Genomic DNA, 19,937 nt, shown 5'->3' on the forward strand with positions numbered 1-19,937 from the left:
AGCCCCAGCCACACGCACCACTTCCAAAGGACCCAAAGCCCCGCACGTCTTACTGCAAAACCCAACACGCACAAGACCCCCCCTGCAGCTCGTGTGCCTCATGACGGACCCCGGGCATCTGCCAGCCTTACAGGGGTCCCCCCATCACCTGCACGCCGTAGAAAAGCCGGGCTTGCCATTAACTCTAGCCAGCAGCGTGTTCCCTGACGGAAACCAATTCCCTTCTGGGAATCAGGAACACGTGTGGTGGGGCCGGCTGCACCTGTGCGAGCAATGGGGAGCGTGAGCCCGCGCCGTGCTGCACGGCTGAGCTGGCAGCACGGTGGATCCGGGCAGGATGTTCTCCGATTCCCCCGGAGCTGGGGCCTGCAGGCACCTTGCCGCCCCTTGGCACAGGCTGGGCCACCCAACAAAGGCCAGCAGGCCGGGAGGAGAGCCCGGGGGCAGCAGGAAGCTGAGAGAAGCCCCTGCTCTAGAACTGAGGGAGTTCCACCAGAAGCAAACAAAGATGATAACTGGAAGAGATTCCAACTGTGCTCAAAGTTTGTCTGACAAGACAAAGAGGTGAACTTGTCAAAAATCCCAGGAAATAGCTGGGAAAAGGTTTTACCTATGTTGGTTGTGACTACGTACAAAGCCCCCGCTGGAAAAGAGCTTCTGCAGCTTGCTGGCTGTCTGAGGGGGGTATTACTTCTTCCTAGAGTCAAAATTACCAGTGAAATGCAATTTTATTTTTTATTGTATAAGGGGAAAATATTTTCCAGAACTCTAAAACTAGTTCCAAAAATAAAGATGTGTTCTGGTAATAGGGACGAAACATTTAAGGATTTCTCTCTACAAAATATATTTCTAAATATTTCTAAAAATGAAAAGTGAAGACAAAATGGGGTCACTTTTTCTGGATTCTAAAACTACTTAGAAAAATCTTTAACTACTATAGTAATTGGGAAGAAACATTTGGGGATGTCTCTCTACAGAAAAACTCTTTTGAAATATTTCTAAACATTTCTAATTTCTAAAAATGAAAAACTAAGACAAAATGGGGTTGCTTCTTCGCAGGAGCCCCATGCTGCTGCCTGCCCCCTGGGCTCCCCCAGCCCTCGGGGCCCCGCTGCTGGTCACGGCAGCCCCCGCCTGCCTCCTGCCCGCCCACACCGTGGGCGTCCACGCCTGCTCCTGGCCATGGAGCTCAGCCAGTGCTGCTGCCGGGTGGGCTTTGCTGCTGCTACCACCCGAACACTGGGGTGATGGCACCTTCTCTTTACTGCAACAAAAGAAAGGGCCATCACCTAGCCTGGCAGAGAGCAAGGTTAACTTCAGTGTTGTTTAGAGGGCAGGGCCAGGGGGCTCGGGGGCAGAGCAAGGGCCACGTTGGTCTCAGGAGGGGCTCGAGGGTGCTGGGCTGCTCCTGGGGTCCCTAGAAGAACTTGGCAATGGGCTGGGACGGGACAGAGGAAGGTCAAAAAAGAGATGAAGGCAGCTCGGGGATACACATGGGGAGAGGAGGTGGCAGTGGGATCTATAGAAGAAGAGGAGGTTTCCTCGGAGATGGCTGTTCTGGGGTCCTCTTCTCAGAACTCTTGAGAGGGCTGCCCAGGCCCTTCTTACTGCTGGAGGAGCTGCTCAAGCTGTGTGGGTGTGAGGTGTAGCCACCGTCTTTTAACTCCCGTCCAGAGGTGGAACTGTGGCAAGAGGAGGTGGCTGAGGCCCCAGCTGCCAGGGGCACACAGGGAGCCTCGTGCACAGCAGGGCCCAGAGCTGGCAAGGCTCCCCAGCACGGCTGGAGCTGCTGGCACAGCTTGGCCCAGCTGCACAGCTGTCCCTCAAGGCCCCAGCGGGCAGGGGACGGCTCTGGGCAGGCTCCCTGCAGGAGCGGGCCCCAGAGCGCCTCTGCCTTCCAAGGGCAATCTCGTCCCTGCTCTTTCTCCTTCCCAGCGTGCTTTTCCTCTGCCCTGTAGCCCCGGGTGCCTCCTGTGCCCCAGGGCACGGCCGTGGCTCTAAATGCCTTGGGCTGCAGCACAGGCCCAGGGCGTAGCGACGCTCCCGTCGTGCCTGCGGCGCTGCTCGGCAGCCCCAGCAAAGCCCGGGGCCGCGGCCCTTCCCCGCCGGGGCCGGGGCTGGCCCGACAGGGGCGCGGCGGCTCCAGAGGCCCCGCCCGGCCCCCAAGGATGGGCTCCGCCCGCCCGCCCGCCGGGTCCGCAGGCCGGGCCCGAGGCTTTGCAGGAAGCTTCCTGCTGACTTTGCACAGCGCCGACCGAGAGTGGCCCTTTGCTGCGCTGAGAAGACTGAAAACCCCGCTGCACACCTCATGAGGGACTCCTGCAAGCCTCAGTAGAGACCATCATTACTCCTTTGAGCCTCACGGGGGATCCCTGCACCCCTCAGCAGGGACCCGAAAATATCCCCGTGGGCCTCACGAGGAATCTGTGCACACCAATGCAGAGACCCCAAGACAGCCTTGTGTGCCTCACAAAAGAACCCAGCCTCCTGGCCACCTTAGCAAGGACTCAGCTCCTATCCAGGCCTTGGTGGCAAGCACTAAACCGCCACGGTAATGGCGAGGAAGTCAAGCCCCTGCCAGCCTTGCCAGCCTTACAGTGTCTCCAGTCACCTGGACACCATAGAAAAGATCTTAAATCCCTCATGAGGAGCCCCAGCCACACGCACCACTTCCAAAGGACCCAAAGCCCCGCACGTCTTACTGCAAAACCCAACACGCACAAGACCCCCCCTGCAGCTCGTGTGCCTCATGACGGACCCCGGGCATCTGCCAGCCTTACAGGGGTCCCCCCATCACCTGCACGCCGTAGAAAAGCCGGGCTTGCCATTAACTCTAGCCAGCAGCGTGTTCCCTGACGGAAACCAATTCCCTTCTGGGAATCAGGAACACGTGTGGTGGGGCCGGCTGCACCTGTGCGAGCAATGGGGAGCGTGAGCCCGCGCCGTGCTGCACGGCTGAGCTGGCAGCACGGTGGATCCGGGCAGGATGTTCTCCGATTCCCCCGGAGCTGGGGCCTGCAGGCACCTTGCCGCCCCTTGGCACAGGCTGGGCCACCCAACAAAGGCCAGCAGGCCGGGAGGAGAGCCCAGGGGCAGCACCGCTGCTTGGGCAGTCGCTGCTTAGAGGGACACGGGCCAAACCCATCTCTGAGCAGCCAGTGGCAGCCCTGGCCCTCCCTGCCCCATGACAGCTCCCCCAGCCCCAGGGCACAGAGTCAGGCCCTGTCAGGACCCAGTGCAGCCCCTGCCCAGTCTGGAGCCAAGGCTGGCTCTGGCCCTGGGCTCGCGGCAGGGCTCCCGCTCAGGGCTGCTCCTGTGCCTTGGGCCTCTGGGCACTCAGGGCCGGCTCCGGAGCAGCTGCAGCAGGAGGGACATTGGTGCACGAGTCCCCTTTCCCCGGGACTGTGAACGAGCTCCAGAGGCCTCCAAGCCTCCAGAGGCCCCTCCAGCTTTGGCTGCTGCCGGGCCATGCAAGGGCAAGCCCTGGGGGAAGAGCTGCTGCCACAGAACCCTGCCAAGGGATGAACCCGGCACAGCGATTACCTCCTGTGCCTGTGCCTGTGCCTGTGCCTGTGTCTGGCTTGGCCTTCCTTCCTGCAGCAGGGGCTGCCAATCAGCCTCTGCTTCCTTGGGGAAATACCTCCTTCTGTCCTGCCTTTTGATCCATCACTTAAGAAACAAAAAAGTACTGCTTAAGAGATGGAATAATTCCTGATTGCTTTGGTGGCATCTTCAACGCATCATGCTTATCAAAATGGTCATAAGATTCAAAATCATCTGGGCTTTTGGGGCTGGGCCAGGGCCCACCCTCCTTCAAACAGCTGCCAGTGCTGAGCAGAAGTTGTGAGTGAATCGTGCAGGGCCAGGGCACACACGTGCATGGCTCTGTCCTGGCACCTGCAGCCATGCCCCCCTGGCCCAGCTTTGGGCTCTGAGCTGGCAGCTCTCCCAGGGAAAGGCCTTGACCTACTCTCACCATCTCCCAGAGGCTCAATCCTGAACGTGGGTTGGGAAGCCAGATCACCTTCAGCAACAGGTTCAGCTGCAAAGAAAGGCAGGACAGAACAGCTCCTGTGGCACTGCTGAAGATTCTCCTTCAGGCCTGAGTGGCAGTGAGTGCACCTGGGTGATTGGTGCCCTCCAAGGCACTCCCTCAGCTCTGCCTTCCACTCAGGAGCAGGGTCAGGGGGACCACGTGCCTGCGGTGGCCCCACACTGGGATGGAAGGAGCCCCTTGTGGGGCAGTCCGGGCAGAAAGGACTCCCTGGAGCTGCCAGCAGCTCTAAACCCAGACCCAGGTAGGGCCAGGGCTTGGAAGTGGCAGCAGGAGCAGCTCAGGCTCCCTGGGGCTGGCAAAGGAGCTGAGAAAGGCTCAGCCCCAGGGCACAGCCCTGGGCCCAGCCCCTTCCCTCTCGGCTCTTCTCTGTGGCTGCACAGAGCAGAGGGAAGGACACACTGGCATTACACACGGGAGAAAGATGGACAGCTAAATGCTCCTCCCTCCCACTGACAGCGATCCTGTAAGATCCCTCAGGGCTCCAGAAGGAGCAGGTCAAGGTTTCCAGAATTGAGCAACCTTCAGTGAAACTCAAGGGAAATGCCACATGAGTGAGCTCTTGCCACACGGATATGGATTATTCTGACAGCAAAGGTACATTGAGAACTTGCCTCCAGCATCTGGCAAGGTCTTCAAACCAGCATTTGCCAGCATTTCAAATTAATCCAAGTCATGATCCCAATCGAGAAGGGAGCACAGATCCTACAGAACCATTTCCATGGTGTGCGGGGATCCCCTTCTGCCTTGCGGAATTGGGCACTGCCAATTCCAAGGGGGTGGGGTAAGGCTGTGGGAGCCTGTGGCTCCTGATCACTGTCCACCCTCTTTGCAGGTCCTGTGCAACATCCCTGGAGGGCCAGCTGGAGCAGCCCAGGGCCCTGGGGCACTCTCACTGCCACACAGGAAACCCTCACTAAATGCTTGGGGAAATCTGCAGTGCCACAGCTGTCACTCCCAACCTCCAACCCTCCATCCTGCTTGCCCACCTGCCCATGGAACAGCTCCCACAGCCCAAGGGCACACGGCCAAGCCCTCTCAGGCCACACTGGAGCCTTGCTCTCTCCCTCTGCCCTTTCCCCACCGCGGGCACCCCGTGCAGCCGCTCCCAGGTTTCGGGACGTGTCTCCCACGGAGCGAGCCGGCTGAGCAGGACAGCTCAGTAGCCGAGTGCCCCGAGCCTGCTCGGGATAATTCCTCTGGGCTGTGCCCGTCTTGTCTGGGCTGTGCCCGCAGTGCCAAGCAGCAGAGGGCAGCTCAAGCCTCAGCAGGGCTCAGGCCCAGAGGCACAGCAGTTACCTCCTGGGACTGGGCCTGGCATCGCCTCCCTTCCTGCAGGAAATGCCGCCTTCCATAGAGCCCCTCTGTCCATCCCTTGAGAAAGGAAGAGGCACAGCTGGATCAGATGGAATCATTGCAAATCCAGGAGGTTGCCTCTTCAGGAGGCAATACTTGTCCAAGATATGGATAAGCATCAGGAAAATCCTGATCCCCCCAGGCCTTTGGAGCTGGCTACGGCCCTCCCTCCTCCAAGCAGCCACCACTTAGGATGTGCCTGGGGACCGGGAAAATGCAGGGGATCCCTGGTGAGTTTGGGCTGCGTGGCAGCTGATGCCCAATGCCTTCCTGCAGAGGCTGGGGAGAAGCTGCAGCCAGGCCAGGCTGGGAAACAGCCCTGCAGGGCGTGGAAGCAGCAGCGGGGCAGCCAGGCTGCCATGGATCCCTTCCCGCCGTGCCGGGCACGGCGTGTCCAGATGTGCAGCCAAAGCCGCCCCCGGCTGCTGAGCCCCAGGGGAAGGCTGAGGGAATGCACCCACCTTGTCCTGCCTGAAGCATTTCCTTCAGCATTTGCCTCATGCGTTCTGATGGCTCATGGGGTTTCTTGTGTCCTGGGGCTTTGTTCTGTCCCGTTGGAGGACCTTAGAGCAACATGGTTCCATTTCCCAGGAATGGATGCCACAAAAGCAGGGCTCAGCCTGTGGGGTCAGCAGGGACACACTACTCACCCCTGCGATGGGAGCTGGGCTTGTGTGCAGGAACCAGCAAAGGAGCTTGAAAAGTCCTCCCTGTAGACACTCCTGTAACTCAACAGCCACAGAAGCTTCTGCCATCTCTGCTCAGCTGCACGGGCACCACTGAGCCGCAGGAGCGGTGAGGGGATCGTGCAGGGCGAGGGCACACACGTGCATGGCTCTGTCCTGGCACCTGCAGCCATGCCCCCCTGGCTGAGCTTTGGGCTCTGAGCTGGCAGCTCTCAAAGGGGGAAAGGCCTTGACCTACCCTCACCATCTCCCAGAGGCTCAGTCCTGGACGTGTGTTGGGAAGCCAGATCACCTTCAGCAACGGGTTCAGCTGCAAAGAAAGGCAGGACAGAACAGCACCCGTGGCACTGTAGGAGATCCTCAGGCTGCAGGCAAGGCTCAGCCCCGGGGCACAGCCCTGGCCCCGGCCCCTGCCCTCTCTGCTCTTCTCTGTGGCTGCACAGAGCACACGGAAGGACACTCTGCCATTGCCCACGGGAGGAGGATGGACAGCTAAATGCTCCTTCCTCCCACTGACAGCGATCCTGTGCCATCACTCGGGGCTCCAGAAGGGAGCAGGGCAAGGTTTTCAGAATTCTTCAGCCCTGACTTAATGTTAACGAAAATGGCAGATGGGTGAGCTCTTGCCACATGGACACTGATTATTCTGCCAGTAAAAAGGGAAATTCAGAACTTGCCTCTGGCATTTTCCAAGACATTCAAAGTGTCATTCACCAGGACTTCCAAATCCTCCAAGTCATGATCCAAATCTAGAATGGAGCAAAAACCTGAACCATTTCCTTGGTGTCTGCTTCTGCCTCTGGGAACTGGGCACTGCAAGGGGGTTGGGTAAGGCTATGGGAGCCAGCTGTGAATGGACAAGGCCAAACTGCACAGGGGCCTGGGGAGCTCAGGGCTGGCTCCTGGCCACTCTCCACCCTCTTTGCAGGCCCTGTGACACATCCCTGGAGAGGAAACAGGGGCTGCCCAGGGCCCAAGGAGGATCTCTCCCTCCCCCAGAGGAAACTCTCCCTAAAGGCCTGGGGAAAACCATCCCCAGCGCTTCCCGGGGAGCAGGGAGCGCTGTCCCGGCAAAGGGGAGCCAGGCTGCCGGCTCACCTGCTCCCCGCGCTTGCAGCGGAGCAGCCTGGGCAGCCCTGGCAGGCAGGGCCACGGCCAGGAGGAGCAGGAGGAAGAGGCGCAGAGCAAGGGCCATGGTGCCTTGCCCTCTGCCAGTCCCGCAGCTCTTGCTGCCACCGCTGTCCTGACGCCACTGTCCCAATGGCAGCACCGCTGCTGCCACCGCCGCTGCTGCCGCAACAGTTGTGCTCAAGGACTGACTGCTCGCTCCTCGTGCTGCTGTGCAACCACCGGGTCTGGGACCTCTGTGACCTCAGCGCCAACTGTGACCTCAGCCTGCGGTGATCCCTGAGCCTGCTGTGACCTCATGGCCTCAGCTGTACCCTCACAGTGTACCCCCATCTGTACAAATGGACTGCCCTGATTGTAAATATTTTTCTTCATCAAAGGTCCAATACTCAGGAAAACCTTTTTTTATGCCTGCTGACATTGCTGGTCATGCTGTGTCCCTGGAGATTCTCTTGCTGGGTTCCATCTTTTCCTGGGTTTTTTTTTTTAGTAGATCCATGCTGAGATATTCTACTCTAATAAACAGAATCACTGAATCAGAGAATATGCTAAATTGGAAGTGCCTCACAAGACTCATGGGGTCCAGCTCCTGGCCCTGTACAGGAGCATCCTCAAGAGTCACACCAGGTGCTTGAGAGTATTGTCCAATTGCTTTTTGACGTCTCTCAGACTTGGTACTGACCTGGGGTGCCTAACCATCCTCTGAATAAAGAATCTTTTTTCTAATATCCAACCTAATTCTCCTAGACACAGCTTCAGGCTATTCCCTATCACTGGAGACAACAGAAAGACATCCGTTCTTGCCTCCAGTCTTCCCACCCTGAAGAAATCGGAGACCCTGATCAGGTCTCCCATCAGTCTCCTCCAGGCAGAAGAGACAAAAGAGTCCTCTGCTGCTATTCACACAGCTTCCCCTTACGGCCTTCACAATCTTCACTGCCCTCCTTTGAACACTCTTTTTTACATTGCAGTGACCAAAACTTCAGACAATATTTGAGGTGAGGCCGCCCCAGTGCAGAGCAGAGAGGGACAATCCCACCCTGGCCCAACGGGCCATGCTGGGCCTGGCGTCCCCCAGAACAGGGATGTCCCCCCTGGCTGCCAGGGCACTGCTGACTCATATCCAACTTTCCATCTGCTAGGATTCCCAGGTCCCTTTGCATGGTGCTGCTCTCTAGCATCTCATTCCCCAGCCTGTCCATACATCCAGGGTTGCACCATCCCAAGTGCACAATCTGGTACTTTCCCTCGTAGAACTTCACTGAGTTGGTGATTGTCCAGCCCTCTAATTTGTCCCTTAGCCCAGAGATGCTTAGCATGGGCTCCCCCAGCCCTCAGGGCCCCGCTGCTGGTCACTGCAGCCCCTGCCTGGCTCCTGCCTGCCCACACCGTGCTGGTTCTGCACACAGCTTGCCCTGCAAAGAGCTCCCGGAGCAGCTGTGACCATTGGGTTACTTCTGTCTCCATACTGACGGCTTTACACACAACAGCTGGCAGTCCTGTGGGCCTGGTAATGGAAAGAAAACACTGCTCCACTGCTGTTTGCTTTCTTCTGGTGCTTGGCTGTAGGGGCAGAGAGGGAGGGTCTGCAGCCTCCTGGGGCAGCTGCTCCCTGGCCATTGCCTGAGGTGATTCCTCTCTGCTGGGGAGGGAGAGCCCTCCAGGGCTGGTGCCCAGCTGGCAGAAAGCAGCACTGCTACTGCAGCTGAGACACCCACTTTGGGCCTCTTCTCCTGGCATTCTGTGCTCTCCTGCTCCTCCTGGCCCAGCTTGAGGCTGGGCTGGCTTAGTGTATGTGGCTGCTGAGGCCAAACTTCTGTTCACCTTGCGGTGCCAAGAGAATCAAGAATCACTGCATGTGGGCACTGCCTCCCAAGGAGGCTCCTGGTGCAGGCACTGCTGCAGCATCCCTCCTGAGCAGCCTTCTGGTCCTGTGTTTGGGGGTGGGATCCCGGTCCTGTGTTTGGGGGTGGGATCCCACCCCAGGGTGGGATCCCACCCCAGGGCTCTACTCTGACATGGGGGACCCTGGCTCACTCTAGGATCTCTCTCAGGTCTCCTCCCTGCGCTTCATCCCACGGCTCAGCCCCAAGGGCCAGACAGGTATTAGGAATTTCACAGCCTACCATTGGTGACTCATTGTCAGAATGCACAGGAAAACTCTAGCTGTGTTTCAATATACCAGATGCTGTGTTATTTCCTTCCCACTGCAGATTTTCCATTGCCCCAGCCTCAGCCCCTGGCAGCCTGCCTGGATGTTCTCCCCGCACCGCTTCTGCAATCTCACTCGTCCAGGTCCTCCTGGTTCTGTGGGCAGCTCTTTGGGCCACTGAGGCCCTGTTCCTCCTTTGTTTGTGAGCATGTCCGAGTGAGAGATGATTCAGGGGCTCAGCACCAAGACCTCCAGCAGCAGTGGTCAGTTCCTGAGTGCACTCGGTGGCCACAGGCAGTTGCCCATGGCTCTGGCAGGGATGTGAAGGGGAGGCCGTGCCGGGGAGCAGCCCCCACACCCCAGCCCTGCCTATGGGGGCCTGCAGCCCGTGGGTATGGAGCAGCAGTTTCTGCTGTGACAGAGCCAGCAGCTGGGCAGTGCAGCACACATTGCACACATCTACTGCAGGGATACATTAGCAATATTGTGTATACATACACTCCAAATTGAAAAAATTCAGGCTAAGTGTAGCCTAATTTCAGAGGCATTAGGGAAGAATTATTACCACTGCTTTCCTGGCTGAATTTTGGAACATTATACTTTTTTTTTAATACTTTATAAAAACAATCTCTGAGTCTGGAAAGGGAGTTTTTCAATCACAAGGGTTCTTGCTTCACTCCAGGAAAAGTGTAATTCAGTGTACCAGGGAGATTTTCTCTTAACATATTGCTGAGTTCTCATGCTGCCACTCATTAGTAGAGATGAAATAATTTCTCACTGTTTGTGTTTGATTTTTGTTTGGAAACAGTAGGGAAAAAAATGTACCCACTGTGAAGATTTGGTTTATGTGGGTCAGTTATTATTTCAGCTGCATAAGTTGAGGGAGGAATTCACAGAGGTTCTCCCAGGCAGAATCTGGTGCTGATGCTTATGCCATTGGAGTCTGGAGTGGGCTCTTTCTTAGCACAACTCACCACACTGAGCTGCTGGGCATATCTGGTTTGTTTTCTGGTTTTTACTGACTAAGAGCAGCCAGCATCATTTAACAGTACCTAAAACAGATTTGTTGGTTCCTCTGAATCAACTCAAACTGTGGGTTTGAGTTTCTCCAGGTTTCAGCCTGGAGAAAAGGAGGCTCAGGGGGAGCCTCGTGGCTCTCCACAAGTCCCTGACAGGAGGGTAGAGCCAGGGGGGACTCTGCTCCATGGGAACAGGGACAGAAAAAGAGGAAATGGTCTCAACTTGCACCAGTGGAGGTTTAGATTGGAAATTAGGGAACATTTCTTCTTGGAAAAGGTTGTAAAGCATTGGAACAGGTTGCCCAGGGCAGTGGTAGAATCACCATCCCTGGAAGTGCTCAGTTGAGGTGGGACTTGGGATGTGGTTTAGTGGTGAACATAGTGATGGTGCTGGTTGATGGTTGGAATTGATTATTGTGAAGGTCTTTCCTAACTTTAAGGATTCTCTGATTCCACGATTCTAAACAACCCAGTGATAACATAACCTAATCTCTCTTGGTGTAAATGACTTGGTTCACTCTCTGATGTTTTCTCCACATCCATCTGCCATTGCATCTTCCAGGACATGGAAGGAATAAACCAGGTGTGAAGACTGGAGATGGAAAATGAGCCCACATCACTTTCCTTGGGAATAGAAGATTCGGAGGGGAGAACTTCCGGAGGGGAGGAGAAACAGAAAAAAAGGTTTGAGAAGCTGAAGTAGTGGCAGAGGTACCAGGGAGAAGAAATAAGAGGTGAGAGAAATGGTGGCTATGAATTGCAGGGCAGGCAGAGGACACCAGTGACCCGAACAGTTTGGCACCTCCTGGCCATTAGGCAGCTGATCCCAAAAGTTCATCTCTGCTCAAAGGGCATGCACAGCCTCGCCCACCCAGCACAGGTGCAGGAACAGCATGAGGAAAATGGGAGGTGAGTGTCATAAACAACATAAATACTGTTGTGCATTTCCAGCAGGTTTTGCAGCCTGTACTGAGCACCTGAGTCCTGGTTGCACTGTTCCCAGACACCAACATCATTAGATCAGAGGGAGCTGATTTAATCAGTTGTTAAAATAATCAAATAATTTGAATTTAAAGTCAAGTCATTTGAATGATAAGGAGCATTTAAATCTTGCTGCTGCTGCTCAGAAGGCAGAAGATTGGGCTGAAGCCAGATCTTTGAGGAACAGCCATAGTGACAGATAGAGCCAGGGAATGATAACATGGCATCCACCTCAGTTTGGGAAAAATCATTTGCCCAGCAGGAGCCCAGCTCCTGAGAAACATCCCTGGAAACTCTTCATCATAAATAGTAGGGAGTTCATTCATACAGCAAAAGATTTCCTGGCCTTATTTACCCTTCCACATTTGCTACACCTCTTCATTTCAAAAGCCAAGTGAGTACTCTGTCTGTGCTGGAAGGCTTGTCTTTCCCCTGCTCCTGCTTTGCACCAAGACATTCTCTGTTCTGCTGCTGATCAATGCATCTCCTGGCTCCCTACCACTGAAGGAAAAGAAATCTATTTACAAGATACAAACAGCTTTGTGTAAATCACAGCCATGGGCTGCCAATTTTGTGTTCTCCCAGCCCAGCAGTGCCTCCTTCCCCCAGCACAGAGTGCTGCATTAGCACAGCTCCAGGGGCGTGTTGCTATTAGGTTATGTCACCAGGGACTGGAAAGCACCAGACTATACCCTGTGTCTTAAAAATGCAGATGTGTGATGATTATCTCATGATAGCCATCATAGTCCTGTGGTAATGGTATTTCTAATAATTTAGCCTACAGGAGTTCTTAGGCTGGGATGAGCCCGTGCTCGGAGCTGGAGCAAACTGTGTGCTCAGGTCTACTGTGGGAAACAGTCACTGAGGAACTAGTGCTGCCTCTTCCCTGAAAAGATGGAGCTGTTACATTCTCCTGAGTCCACATGGTGTAACCAGATAAGTTCTAGTTGGGAGGATGGACAGCAATGCTCAAACCACTAATATCACTAAATATAGTTGCATGAGATTAAATAAGAATACCCTTACTTTCAATCACACTCTCCTTTTTTATCACCTGATTACATGATAATATGTTCTTATAGTTCTTTCCTTATGTTTCTTCTTTCTATATGTTGATCATCTCGGGGCTGCAGCTGCAGCAGGAGTGGAAGCACCCGGGGAAATGACTCATCTCCCTCAGGCCAGACGTGGATTTTGAACCAGCAAATCAGAGGAACACTGACATAAAGGTGGAGTTTTGTGTTATTCAGGGAACAAATCATCACAGCAAATGACTGCCTTGAGTTTGGTGTGTTTTCTAATAGACTTGTGAAGTAAGTATGAAGGAAATGTCGTTACTGTTTATCGCAAAAGGTCAAGTGTACAAACACCTACAGCTGCAGACATCTGAAGGATGCTGTGATTACAGCAGGCACTGCCCCATTCTGCTGCTGGGAGTCTCTAGCCCAAAAGAGAGCTTGTTCAGGCTGGGGGAGATTTCAAGAGACAGCAGGAGGCTCCCTTTTTCTTTATGATCCCTTTTTCTTTATGCTTCTTAAAAATCCCTCCCCTCTTCCCACTAAATGCACAAGCACTGTTGGATGCAGCTTCCAGTGGCAGATTTCTTCTTCCTGTGATAGTGCCAAGCTCGCAGGGCCCTGCAGGAGGGACCTCTGTGAGCTGTGGGATTTACACTCTTTAACAGCAGTCATGTCCCAGGACAGTCCTGTCACTGCAAACATGTTTTCCCTCTGCAGTTTGCAGTAACAGTCAAGGAGCATCCAAACTCTTGCAAAGCAAAGCTTGTTTAAAGGATGGGTTTAGTCCCGGTGAGCTTCCAAGGACTCCTCCTTTGAAGCAGCCTATGCAGGAGGGTCTGAAGTGTCCCTCTACCCTCCGAGTTTCAGACGGAGCTTGGAAAACATGTACCCCTCCCCTAACCATCCCCAAGAGCAGACAAGATGCCGTCCCCCCTTCCTGGAGCTGGGGGGTGGAAAGGAGGCTGGAATGGCAATGCTGGGCGGGTTTGTGGCAGTCCCACTTCCAGCAGTCTCTGCCTTCCCCCACTGGCCTCGCGGGAGCTCTGCAGCTTCTCCCCGTGAGAATACCCTCTGCCCCTGTGCAGAATTCAGGAGCAATGCACAGTCTCTCCCCTTCCCAGAAATCAGGCTGTGTGAGTGTGTTTGCATATGTGGACATGCCAAGTTTTAGCCCAAAGAGAGTTTTATACCTATTACAACCCACTGAAATAATTTTATTATGGAAGGAGTGACATAACTTGATAGTAACGCACACACAGCACTCCAGTGCCAGGGGTTTATAAGGCTTTTATGAGGTGTGTGTTCAGGAGGTGACATCCCCCGCACACGCAGAGCTGGCAGTACCTGGCTGGAACCCTTCCAGGGAGGGGCTGGTGGCCCCAGGGTGTCTGACAGCACTGTGGAGGTGGCTCCTCACACAGCAGACCTGGGAAAGGGACAAGGACATGAGTTCAAATAGCTCATGGCAGTGGTTGGCAGGAGCTCCTGATAAATTCTTCTCCTTAGTTCTGATGGGCAACAACAAAACAAATTTTGTGGGTGCAGCTATTGATCATCTTCAGGTGAGCTCAAAGCAGAACTCTTCCTCCAACCCCTGCTGAAGATTATCTGCTCTGTAGTGTGGCCCACTGGCAACAGAGGCTTGTAGCAGTGGGTTTCTGATGCTATGGGCCATGAAATGAGATGTCCTGTCTGGTGCAGTTGTGTTTGAGGGAGCTGGGACACCTCTGAACAGCCAGGACACTCAGGAGCATCCCTGGGGACCAAGTATTAATTAGAATGTAAAATTTCATCTGCAGTCATCTTGCATTACTGCTGTTAAGAGGACAAATCTTCCATCACCATATGATTTCTGAGTGTGCAGAGTCATGGCAAAAGCTGGGCTGGAGACAAGAAAGAGAAGTTTTGGCCAATTGGCCACTAATTCATGTGCGAGTGGTATTCAGCACCCAATTTGCTTTGCAGAACCAGTAAAGGTGAGGGGCTATTGTAAACCTGAAAAAACATGTTTGTGCTACAGCACTTGATTCCAAAATTGTCCTAGAAAAGAACAAATACACCTTTGTAAAAAATCGTGTGGTTTCTATTGCCCATCCCTCTACTGTGTGAGAATCTGCCTGGAGAGAAATACTTGTTCAGCTGATGTTCTGAAGGGATTGATTCAGAAGCTATGACAAAAATGCAGTATGAGCAAAACAGCAGCTTCAGTTTATAGAGTCAGGCATCACAAAAGCTGGAAAGGATCTCCAAGGTAAGTGAGTCCAATCTTTGACCTGATATCTGCACTTATCTGATCTGCAGGGATCTCTGTGCTGCCATTTTTAGTGAGTTCACCTATGGAGTTTATGGGGTGAGCTCAGGAAACAGAGCCCAGATTTGACACATGAACAAAATATGTGGGATTTAAAACTCCCCACAGACCTCGGGTCTCCTGTGCAGCTGCTGTGAGCACCACAGAGACACAGAATTTTAGCCTCCAAAGACCTCTGTGGTTTGACTCCCTCATCTGTGTGTCACAGGGCCCAGAAGATCAGCAGGGAGCTGGCAATTCATCTATTTAGCACTTTCCTGGCAGTGCAAGAGGTAAGAATGGGAGAGGTGGATAGCAAAGTCCAGCTTCATCATTTCTAGTAAGATCAGATGAAAATACTGAGGACTTATTTTAACGTGAGAATAGGGAATAGTTTTAATATTCAATATGATTAATTTACAACAAATTCTAAGTAGATTAATTATACATACACCATGTTTCTTTCCCCAGATGATCATTTATCCACATAACTTTGCAAAGCAATAATTAGAGCAGCATTCCCTGTGCTCTGATAATACTCTCTGGTGTTCCCAGGCTGCTCAACTGAACGATGGATGGGCTGTGCAGCAGCTGAGCGTGGCTGTAACAGCATCGTGGAATCATGAAGCATCATGCAGGAAAGCCTGGGGCTCCTGTGCCAATGGAGTTTCAGGGCAAAACTTGCAGTAAGCTGGTGTTTTCTTGCTTCCAGTCTTTTCCTCCTGGCTCTTAAATAATGGCCAGAGGATGAGGTTGGTTGTGGCCTGGTTTATCTGCAGTTCCAAAGCAGTGCATCACTCTGCAGTCCTGTGAGGGAAGCCTTTGATATCTTTCCAGTCTTTAGTGTTTCTCAATTATTCATCTGAGGGTTGCTTAATTGCTAAGTCTCCTACTTTTAGATAATATGGGGAGGTGTGAAGGAATGCTGTTCAGGCACAAACTGGTCCCTTCTCAGCTTCAAAGGGCAAATAGAAATTCTCTCCCTGTTCTTTCTCTTGGGCTGTGGTGACACCGATGGCTCTTGCTGAGCTCTTGCCGAGGCTGTAGCCAGGGCACAGCCCTTTCCCACCTCCTCCTGGGCAGCAGAAGCACTCTGGGACTGGTTTTGAGAGCTGCGTCCTGAGAAGAGTGCAGTCAATGTGTGCAGGAGGAACCTGTGGTGGATTCTGTGGGTCATATTTCAGCAGACATTCACTGCAGCCTGCTGCAGAGTGAGACAGTTCCTGGTGTCTGTGTAACCAGGTACTTGGTCAGATGTTAAGAAGAAATTCCTCCCTGTGAGGGTGGGCAGGCCCTGGCACAGGGTGCCCAGAGCAGCTGTGGCTGCCCCTGGATCCCTGGCAGTGCCCAAGGCCAGGCTGGACAGGGCTTGGAGCAGCCTGGGACAGTGGAAGGTGTCCCTGCCATGGCAGGGGTGGCACTGGATGGGCTTTGAGGTCCCTTCCCACCCATACCCGTCTGGAATTCTGTGATTATTCTGTCTTTATTTTCACTTGTGAACTGATTTCAAGTCTACAGTGGTTTCATTGCCTGAAACCACTCACTGGGGCTGCTCCATCCCTGTGTGCACTTGGAGGAGGAGATGGTGAGCATGCAGCTTACAGTCCTGCTGTCCTTTCTCCTGGAACTATAAACACCAGGCTTTTCTCAAGTTTACTATTTTCATTCCACTCTCACGCCTCAAAATCTCGCCTATTTGTCAGTCCTCGAATAAGCCCCATTTCTCTCTGGTATGGTGGGAATGTTGTGGATTTCTGCTGGGTGCCTTGATGCCTATAGGTTTTGGGGTCAATGAGCTTATGCAGAGCTGGGCTCATGCTGGAAGTTAAACATTGTCTTTAAAGAGTCTGGAAGAGCAGTAAGGAGGATTTTAAGTTCCTCACAGCAGAAACTGTGTCCACTTGGCACCTACAGCCATTCCAAGGCAGACTGTGAAGTCTCCAGAACAGTTTGATGATGCAGTGTTAAAACAACTTTCTGCCAGTGCTGGTAAACTGCCATAGCTTGGCTGAACTACCTATAGATAAAGAACCACATATGAATTTGCATTTTCAGAGGGAATTTCCTGTGAAGTTTAAATGCACTTTTTTAGTAATAGCAGCCTATTCAACACTGCCTTGGCTCACCTGAAGCACTCTTGGCTTTCACTGAGTGTCCACGTTCACATTGTGGCTGTTGAATTATCAGAGAAGCTGTTCTGTGTTTTCCAAGAAGCTGTTTTGAATTCTTCACTAAATGCTAAGCAGAGCTCTGTTGTGCTGCCATTTTTGGTGAGGTTTCAAATGGTTTATTTTTGTGCTATGATGAATTTTAATAATTGCTATAAGTATGCTATTAGTCAAAATGAGGGAGAAAGAAACCCAATTATTAAACTAGACTGCTGTGACTGGAATCTATAGCTGATATATTAAAGCCCAACTGTCATGCTTAATAATTAACTCAACCTGCTGGTAATACTGGAAGAGAAAATGAACATTAATAATGAGATAACTGATCATTATTTCTTTTCCCTCCTATCATTAGAACAATACATTACAGTATATCAATTAAACAATAATTTTACATCATATACACTGCATGCTTTCACCAGTGCTTTGCTATCTCCTGCTTTCCCAACACCACTTTTATGGAATTAATGTTTTTTTCCAAGTCTTCCTTTGCTGCCTTGGGCTGTGTAAAGCCTGAGGGAGCCAGTACAGGCTGCAAATATTACTCAAAATGCCCTGTTTGCACCTGAACCGAAAAGGAATGATCCATATCCCCACTGACAGGTACCTATTTGTGAGGACTTTCTGAGCACTCTGAAGCTTCTGATTCAGCTTCTCACTCAGCACAGCTCCCCCTCCTGCTGCAGCCAAAATCTTGGCATTGCTGTGGAGTAAATGCCCCTCAGGCCCAGAGGGTTGGGAGAAGTTCTCTGCACAGTAAGGACCTGCCCACCCTGAAAGGTGTGCTGATATCACCTGGAAAGCCCCACCTTTGGTGGAGAAGCTTCATGACCAAGATTTTCCCCAAATTATTTCAGAAACCTGGGGTCTTTCAGTGATAAATGTTTTTGCAGAGAGGATGGATAGGCTCTGCTTAAGCAGTGCCCTCAGTCACATGTGGGAGCAACCTCAAGGGACTCATTTTAATTTGGATTTTATCTCTGCATCTCGGCAAGCTCTGCCAGCTTCATCTTGCAAAAAGCACTGTTTGGGCTCTGAATCTGCTGATATTTGCAAGACAGTCTGAGAAACAGTAGAAACATTGCACAAATTCAGAGTACTACCTGAAGTTACTGCAGAGATGATGATTCCCTGTGTGTGTGGCAGAGGAGAGCTGCCCTCTGAAGTGTTTTGAGGTCTTCAGTGCCCACCAGAGAGCTTGGGATAAGCCAGATCCCTTTGCACATTTACCTTTTTGTTTGATTTTGGTATTTATTTGAGGAGGAGCCCAAACTCTCCAAACAGAAACCTGGACTTAATGACGTCAGTAAGAGCTTAGCAAATACGGGGCAGTGCCCACGTGTCCCAGTGGGCTGGAGGGATTGATTTCCTTTGCCCTTGCTGTTCCTGATGAGAGGGCTGGCTTTAGACACAGCTGTGTTTGGGGGATGGCTGAACTTAGAAACACCTTTGGTTTTTGTCCATCCTCCACAAAGGCAGCACAAACTTGGGCAAGAGTATTCACTCCCCACTGCTGGCCTTTGCCGTTCCTCCCCCTACTGTCTCCGGCTCCCCTGGGCATGGTCTGTAAGGTCCCTTCCAACCCAAACCAATCTATGATTCCCTGGTTCTGTGATTCCCACTGCAGTCCCAGTTCCCTCCTGGTCTCCCAGTGCTGTCAGGAGCCACACTCAGCTCCGATGGCTGAGTGTGACCAGCTCCAGCCTGGCTGGGGAAGCCCCAGGGCTGGGGATGGTGTGTCCAGGAGGGCAGAGCTGAGCTGGCTCCAAAGCAGCAGCAGCAGCCCCTGTTTCCAGTGACTGGGGCAGCTGAATCCATTTCCTGAAGGACATTGAGCTCCAGCTCAGGGTTTCAGGTTATTCCAGGAAATCTCCCCGTGAGCTTGCCCCAGAGGTCAGCTGCTCCTGAGCACAAAAGCAGCAGGGAAACGACTTCCAGCCCTCACCTTGGTGGCGGCAATAAATTAAGTGATGAAATATCAGAAAAGCACCTCTGAAAGAAGTTGTTCTGCGGCTTGAGAAGGAAAAATAAAAGAAATCCCTCGACTTAGGAGTTGGTTGTAGGACTGAGAAAGGAGGGAGTGCTGCTTTTGCATGTGAAAGAGACATCAAAGTATCTTTAGACTGAAAAGGGATAAACATTCTTTGTAGAGAAAACTTTCCCAAATGGGAAGTTAGCTGCAGCGATGGGGGTGGTTCAGACCAGTGACTCAGTGCATGGAGGGTATTTACTCACCCAGTTGCTTTAGATAAATCCCCCTGATGCCAACGTTATCTGACACTTTTCATTTTTCTATATTTAACTGGAACCAAAGTACAAGTCTCTACTCCAGGAACCATTGCCAAGGAGATGATTATTCATTAACTCTGGCTAAGGAAAAATGGGCTTAGCAACATCTAAGATCTCTGGGGGGAGTTTCTACATTAATTTCCTGTCAAATTCCTGTTGTATTCTGTGTAAGCATTACTCCAAATTAATAACGCAAAATAACTAGAAAGTAGCAGAAACCCCAAGGTAAATATTGCAATTTTTAGCCAGAATGGGTTTAATTTGTATTTTTTTATGCATCCTTTGCCTCTGAAATGTGAACTGTTTCTGGTGCTGTTACCTGAACTGTACACTTTATAGAGAAACTACAGCTAAACTGCAGCTACTACAGGAAATTTTACCTCTCAATTCAAAATGGTGGAATAATAATTGCTAATAATGTGTTTGACTGATTTTCACCATCATCGTTGAGCATATTTCTTATTACTAAATGCCTTCATTAGTAGATCAGTGTCATAAAATATAAATAAATTATTTGGGATGCTTCAGCCCCCCCCCTCCCATCAGTCACTGAATACATTATTCTCGACTATTTCTATTCATTAAGCCAGCTGCATTCCATTAAGAAAACAGTATAAACCATAGTTCAGGGAAAGACTCTGTAATGCTTTAAAAATCCACAGGGAATATTTCTCTCATATCAACATTTTTATAGCTATAATCTTTTAACCTGGAAACGCCGTGCCCTGGGTCTAATTTGCGGAAATCACCAGAACCTTTGGGATGAACAACCCTGTGTGTGTGTAGCCCAGCTCT

Source organism: Agelaius tricolor, unplaced genomic scaffold (genome assembly GCF_023055355.1).
Source record: "Agelaius tricolor isolate 1412-34295 unplaced genomic scaffold, bAgeTri1.0.p SCAF_14, whole genome shotgun sequence".
Lineage (NCBI taxonomy): Eukaryota > Metazoa > Chordata > Aves > Passeriformes > Icteridae > Agelaius > Agelaius tricolor.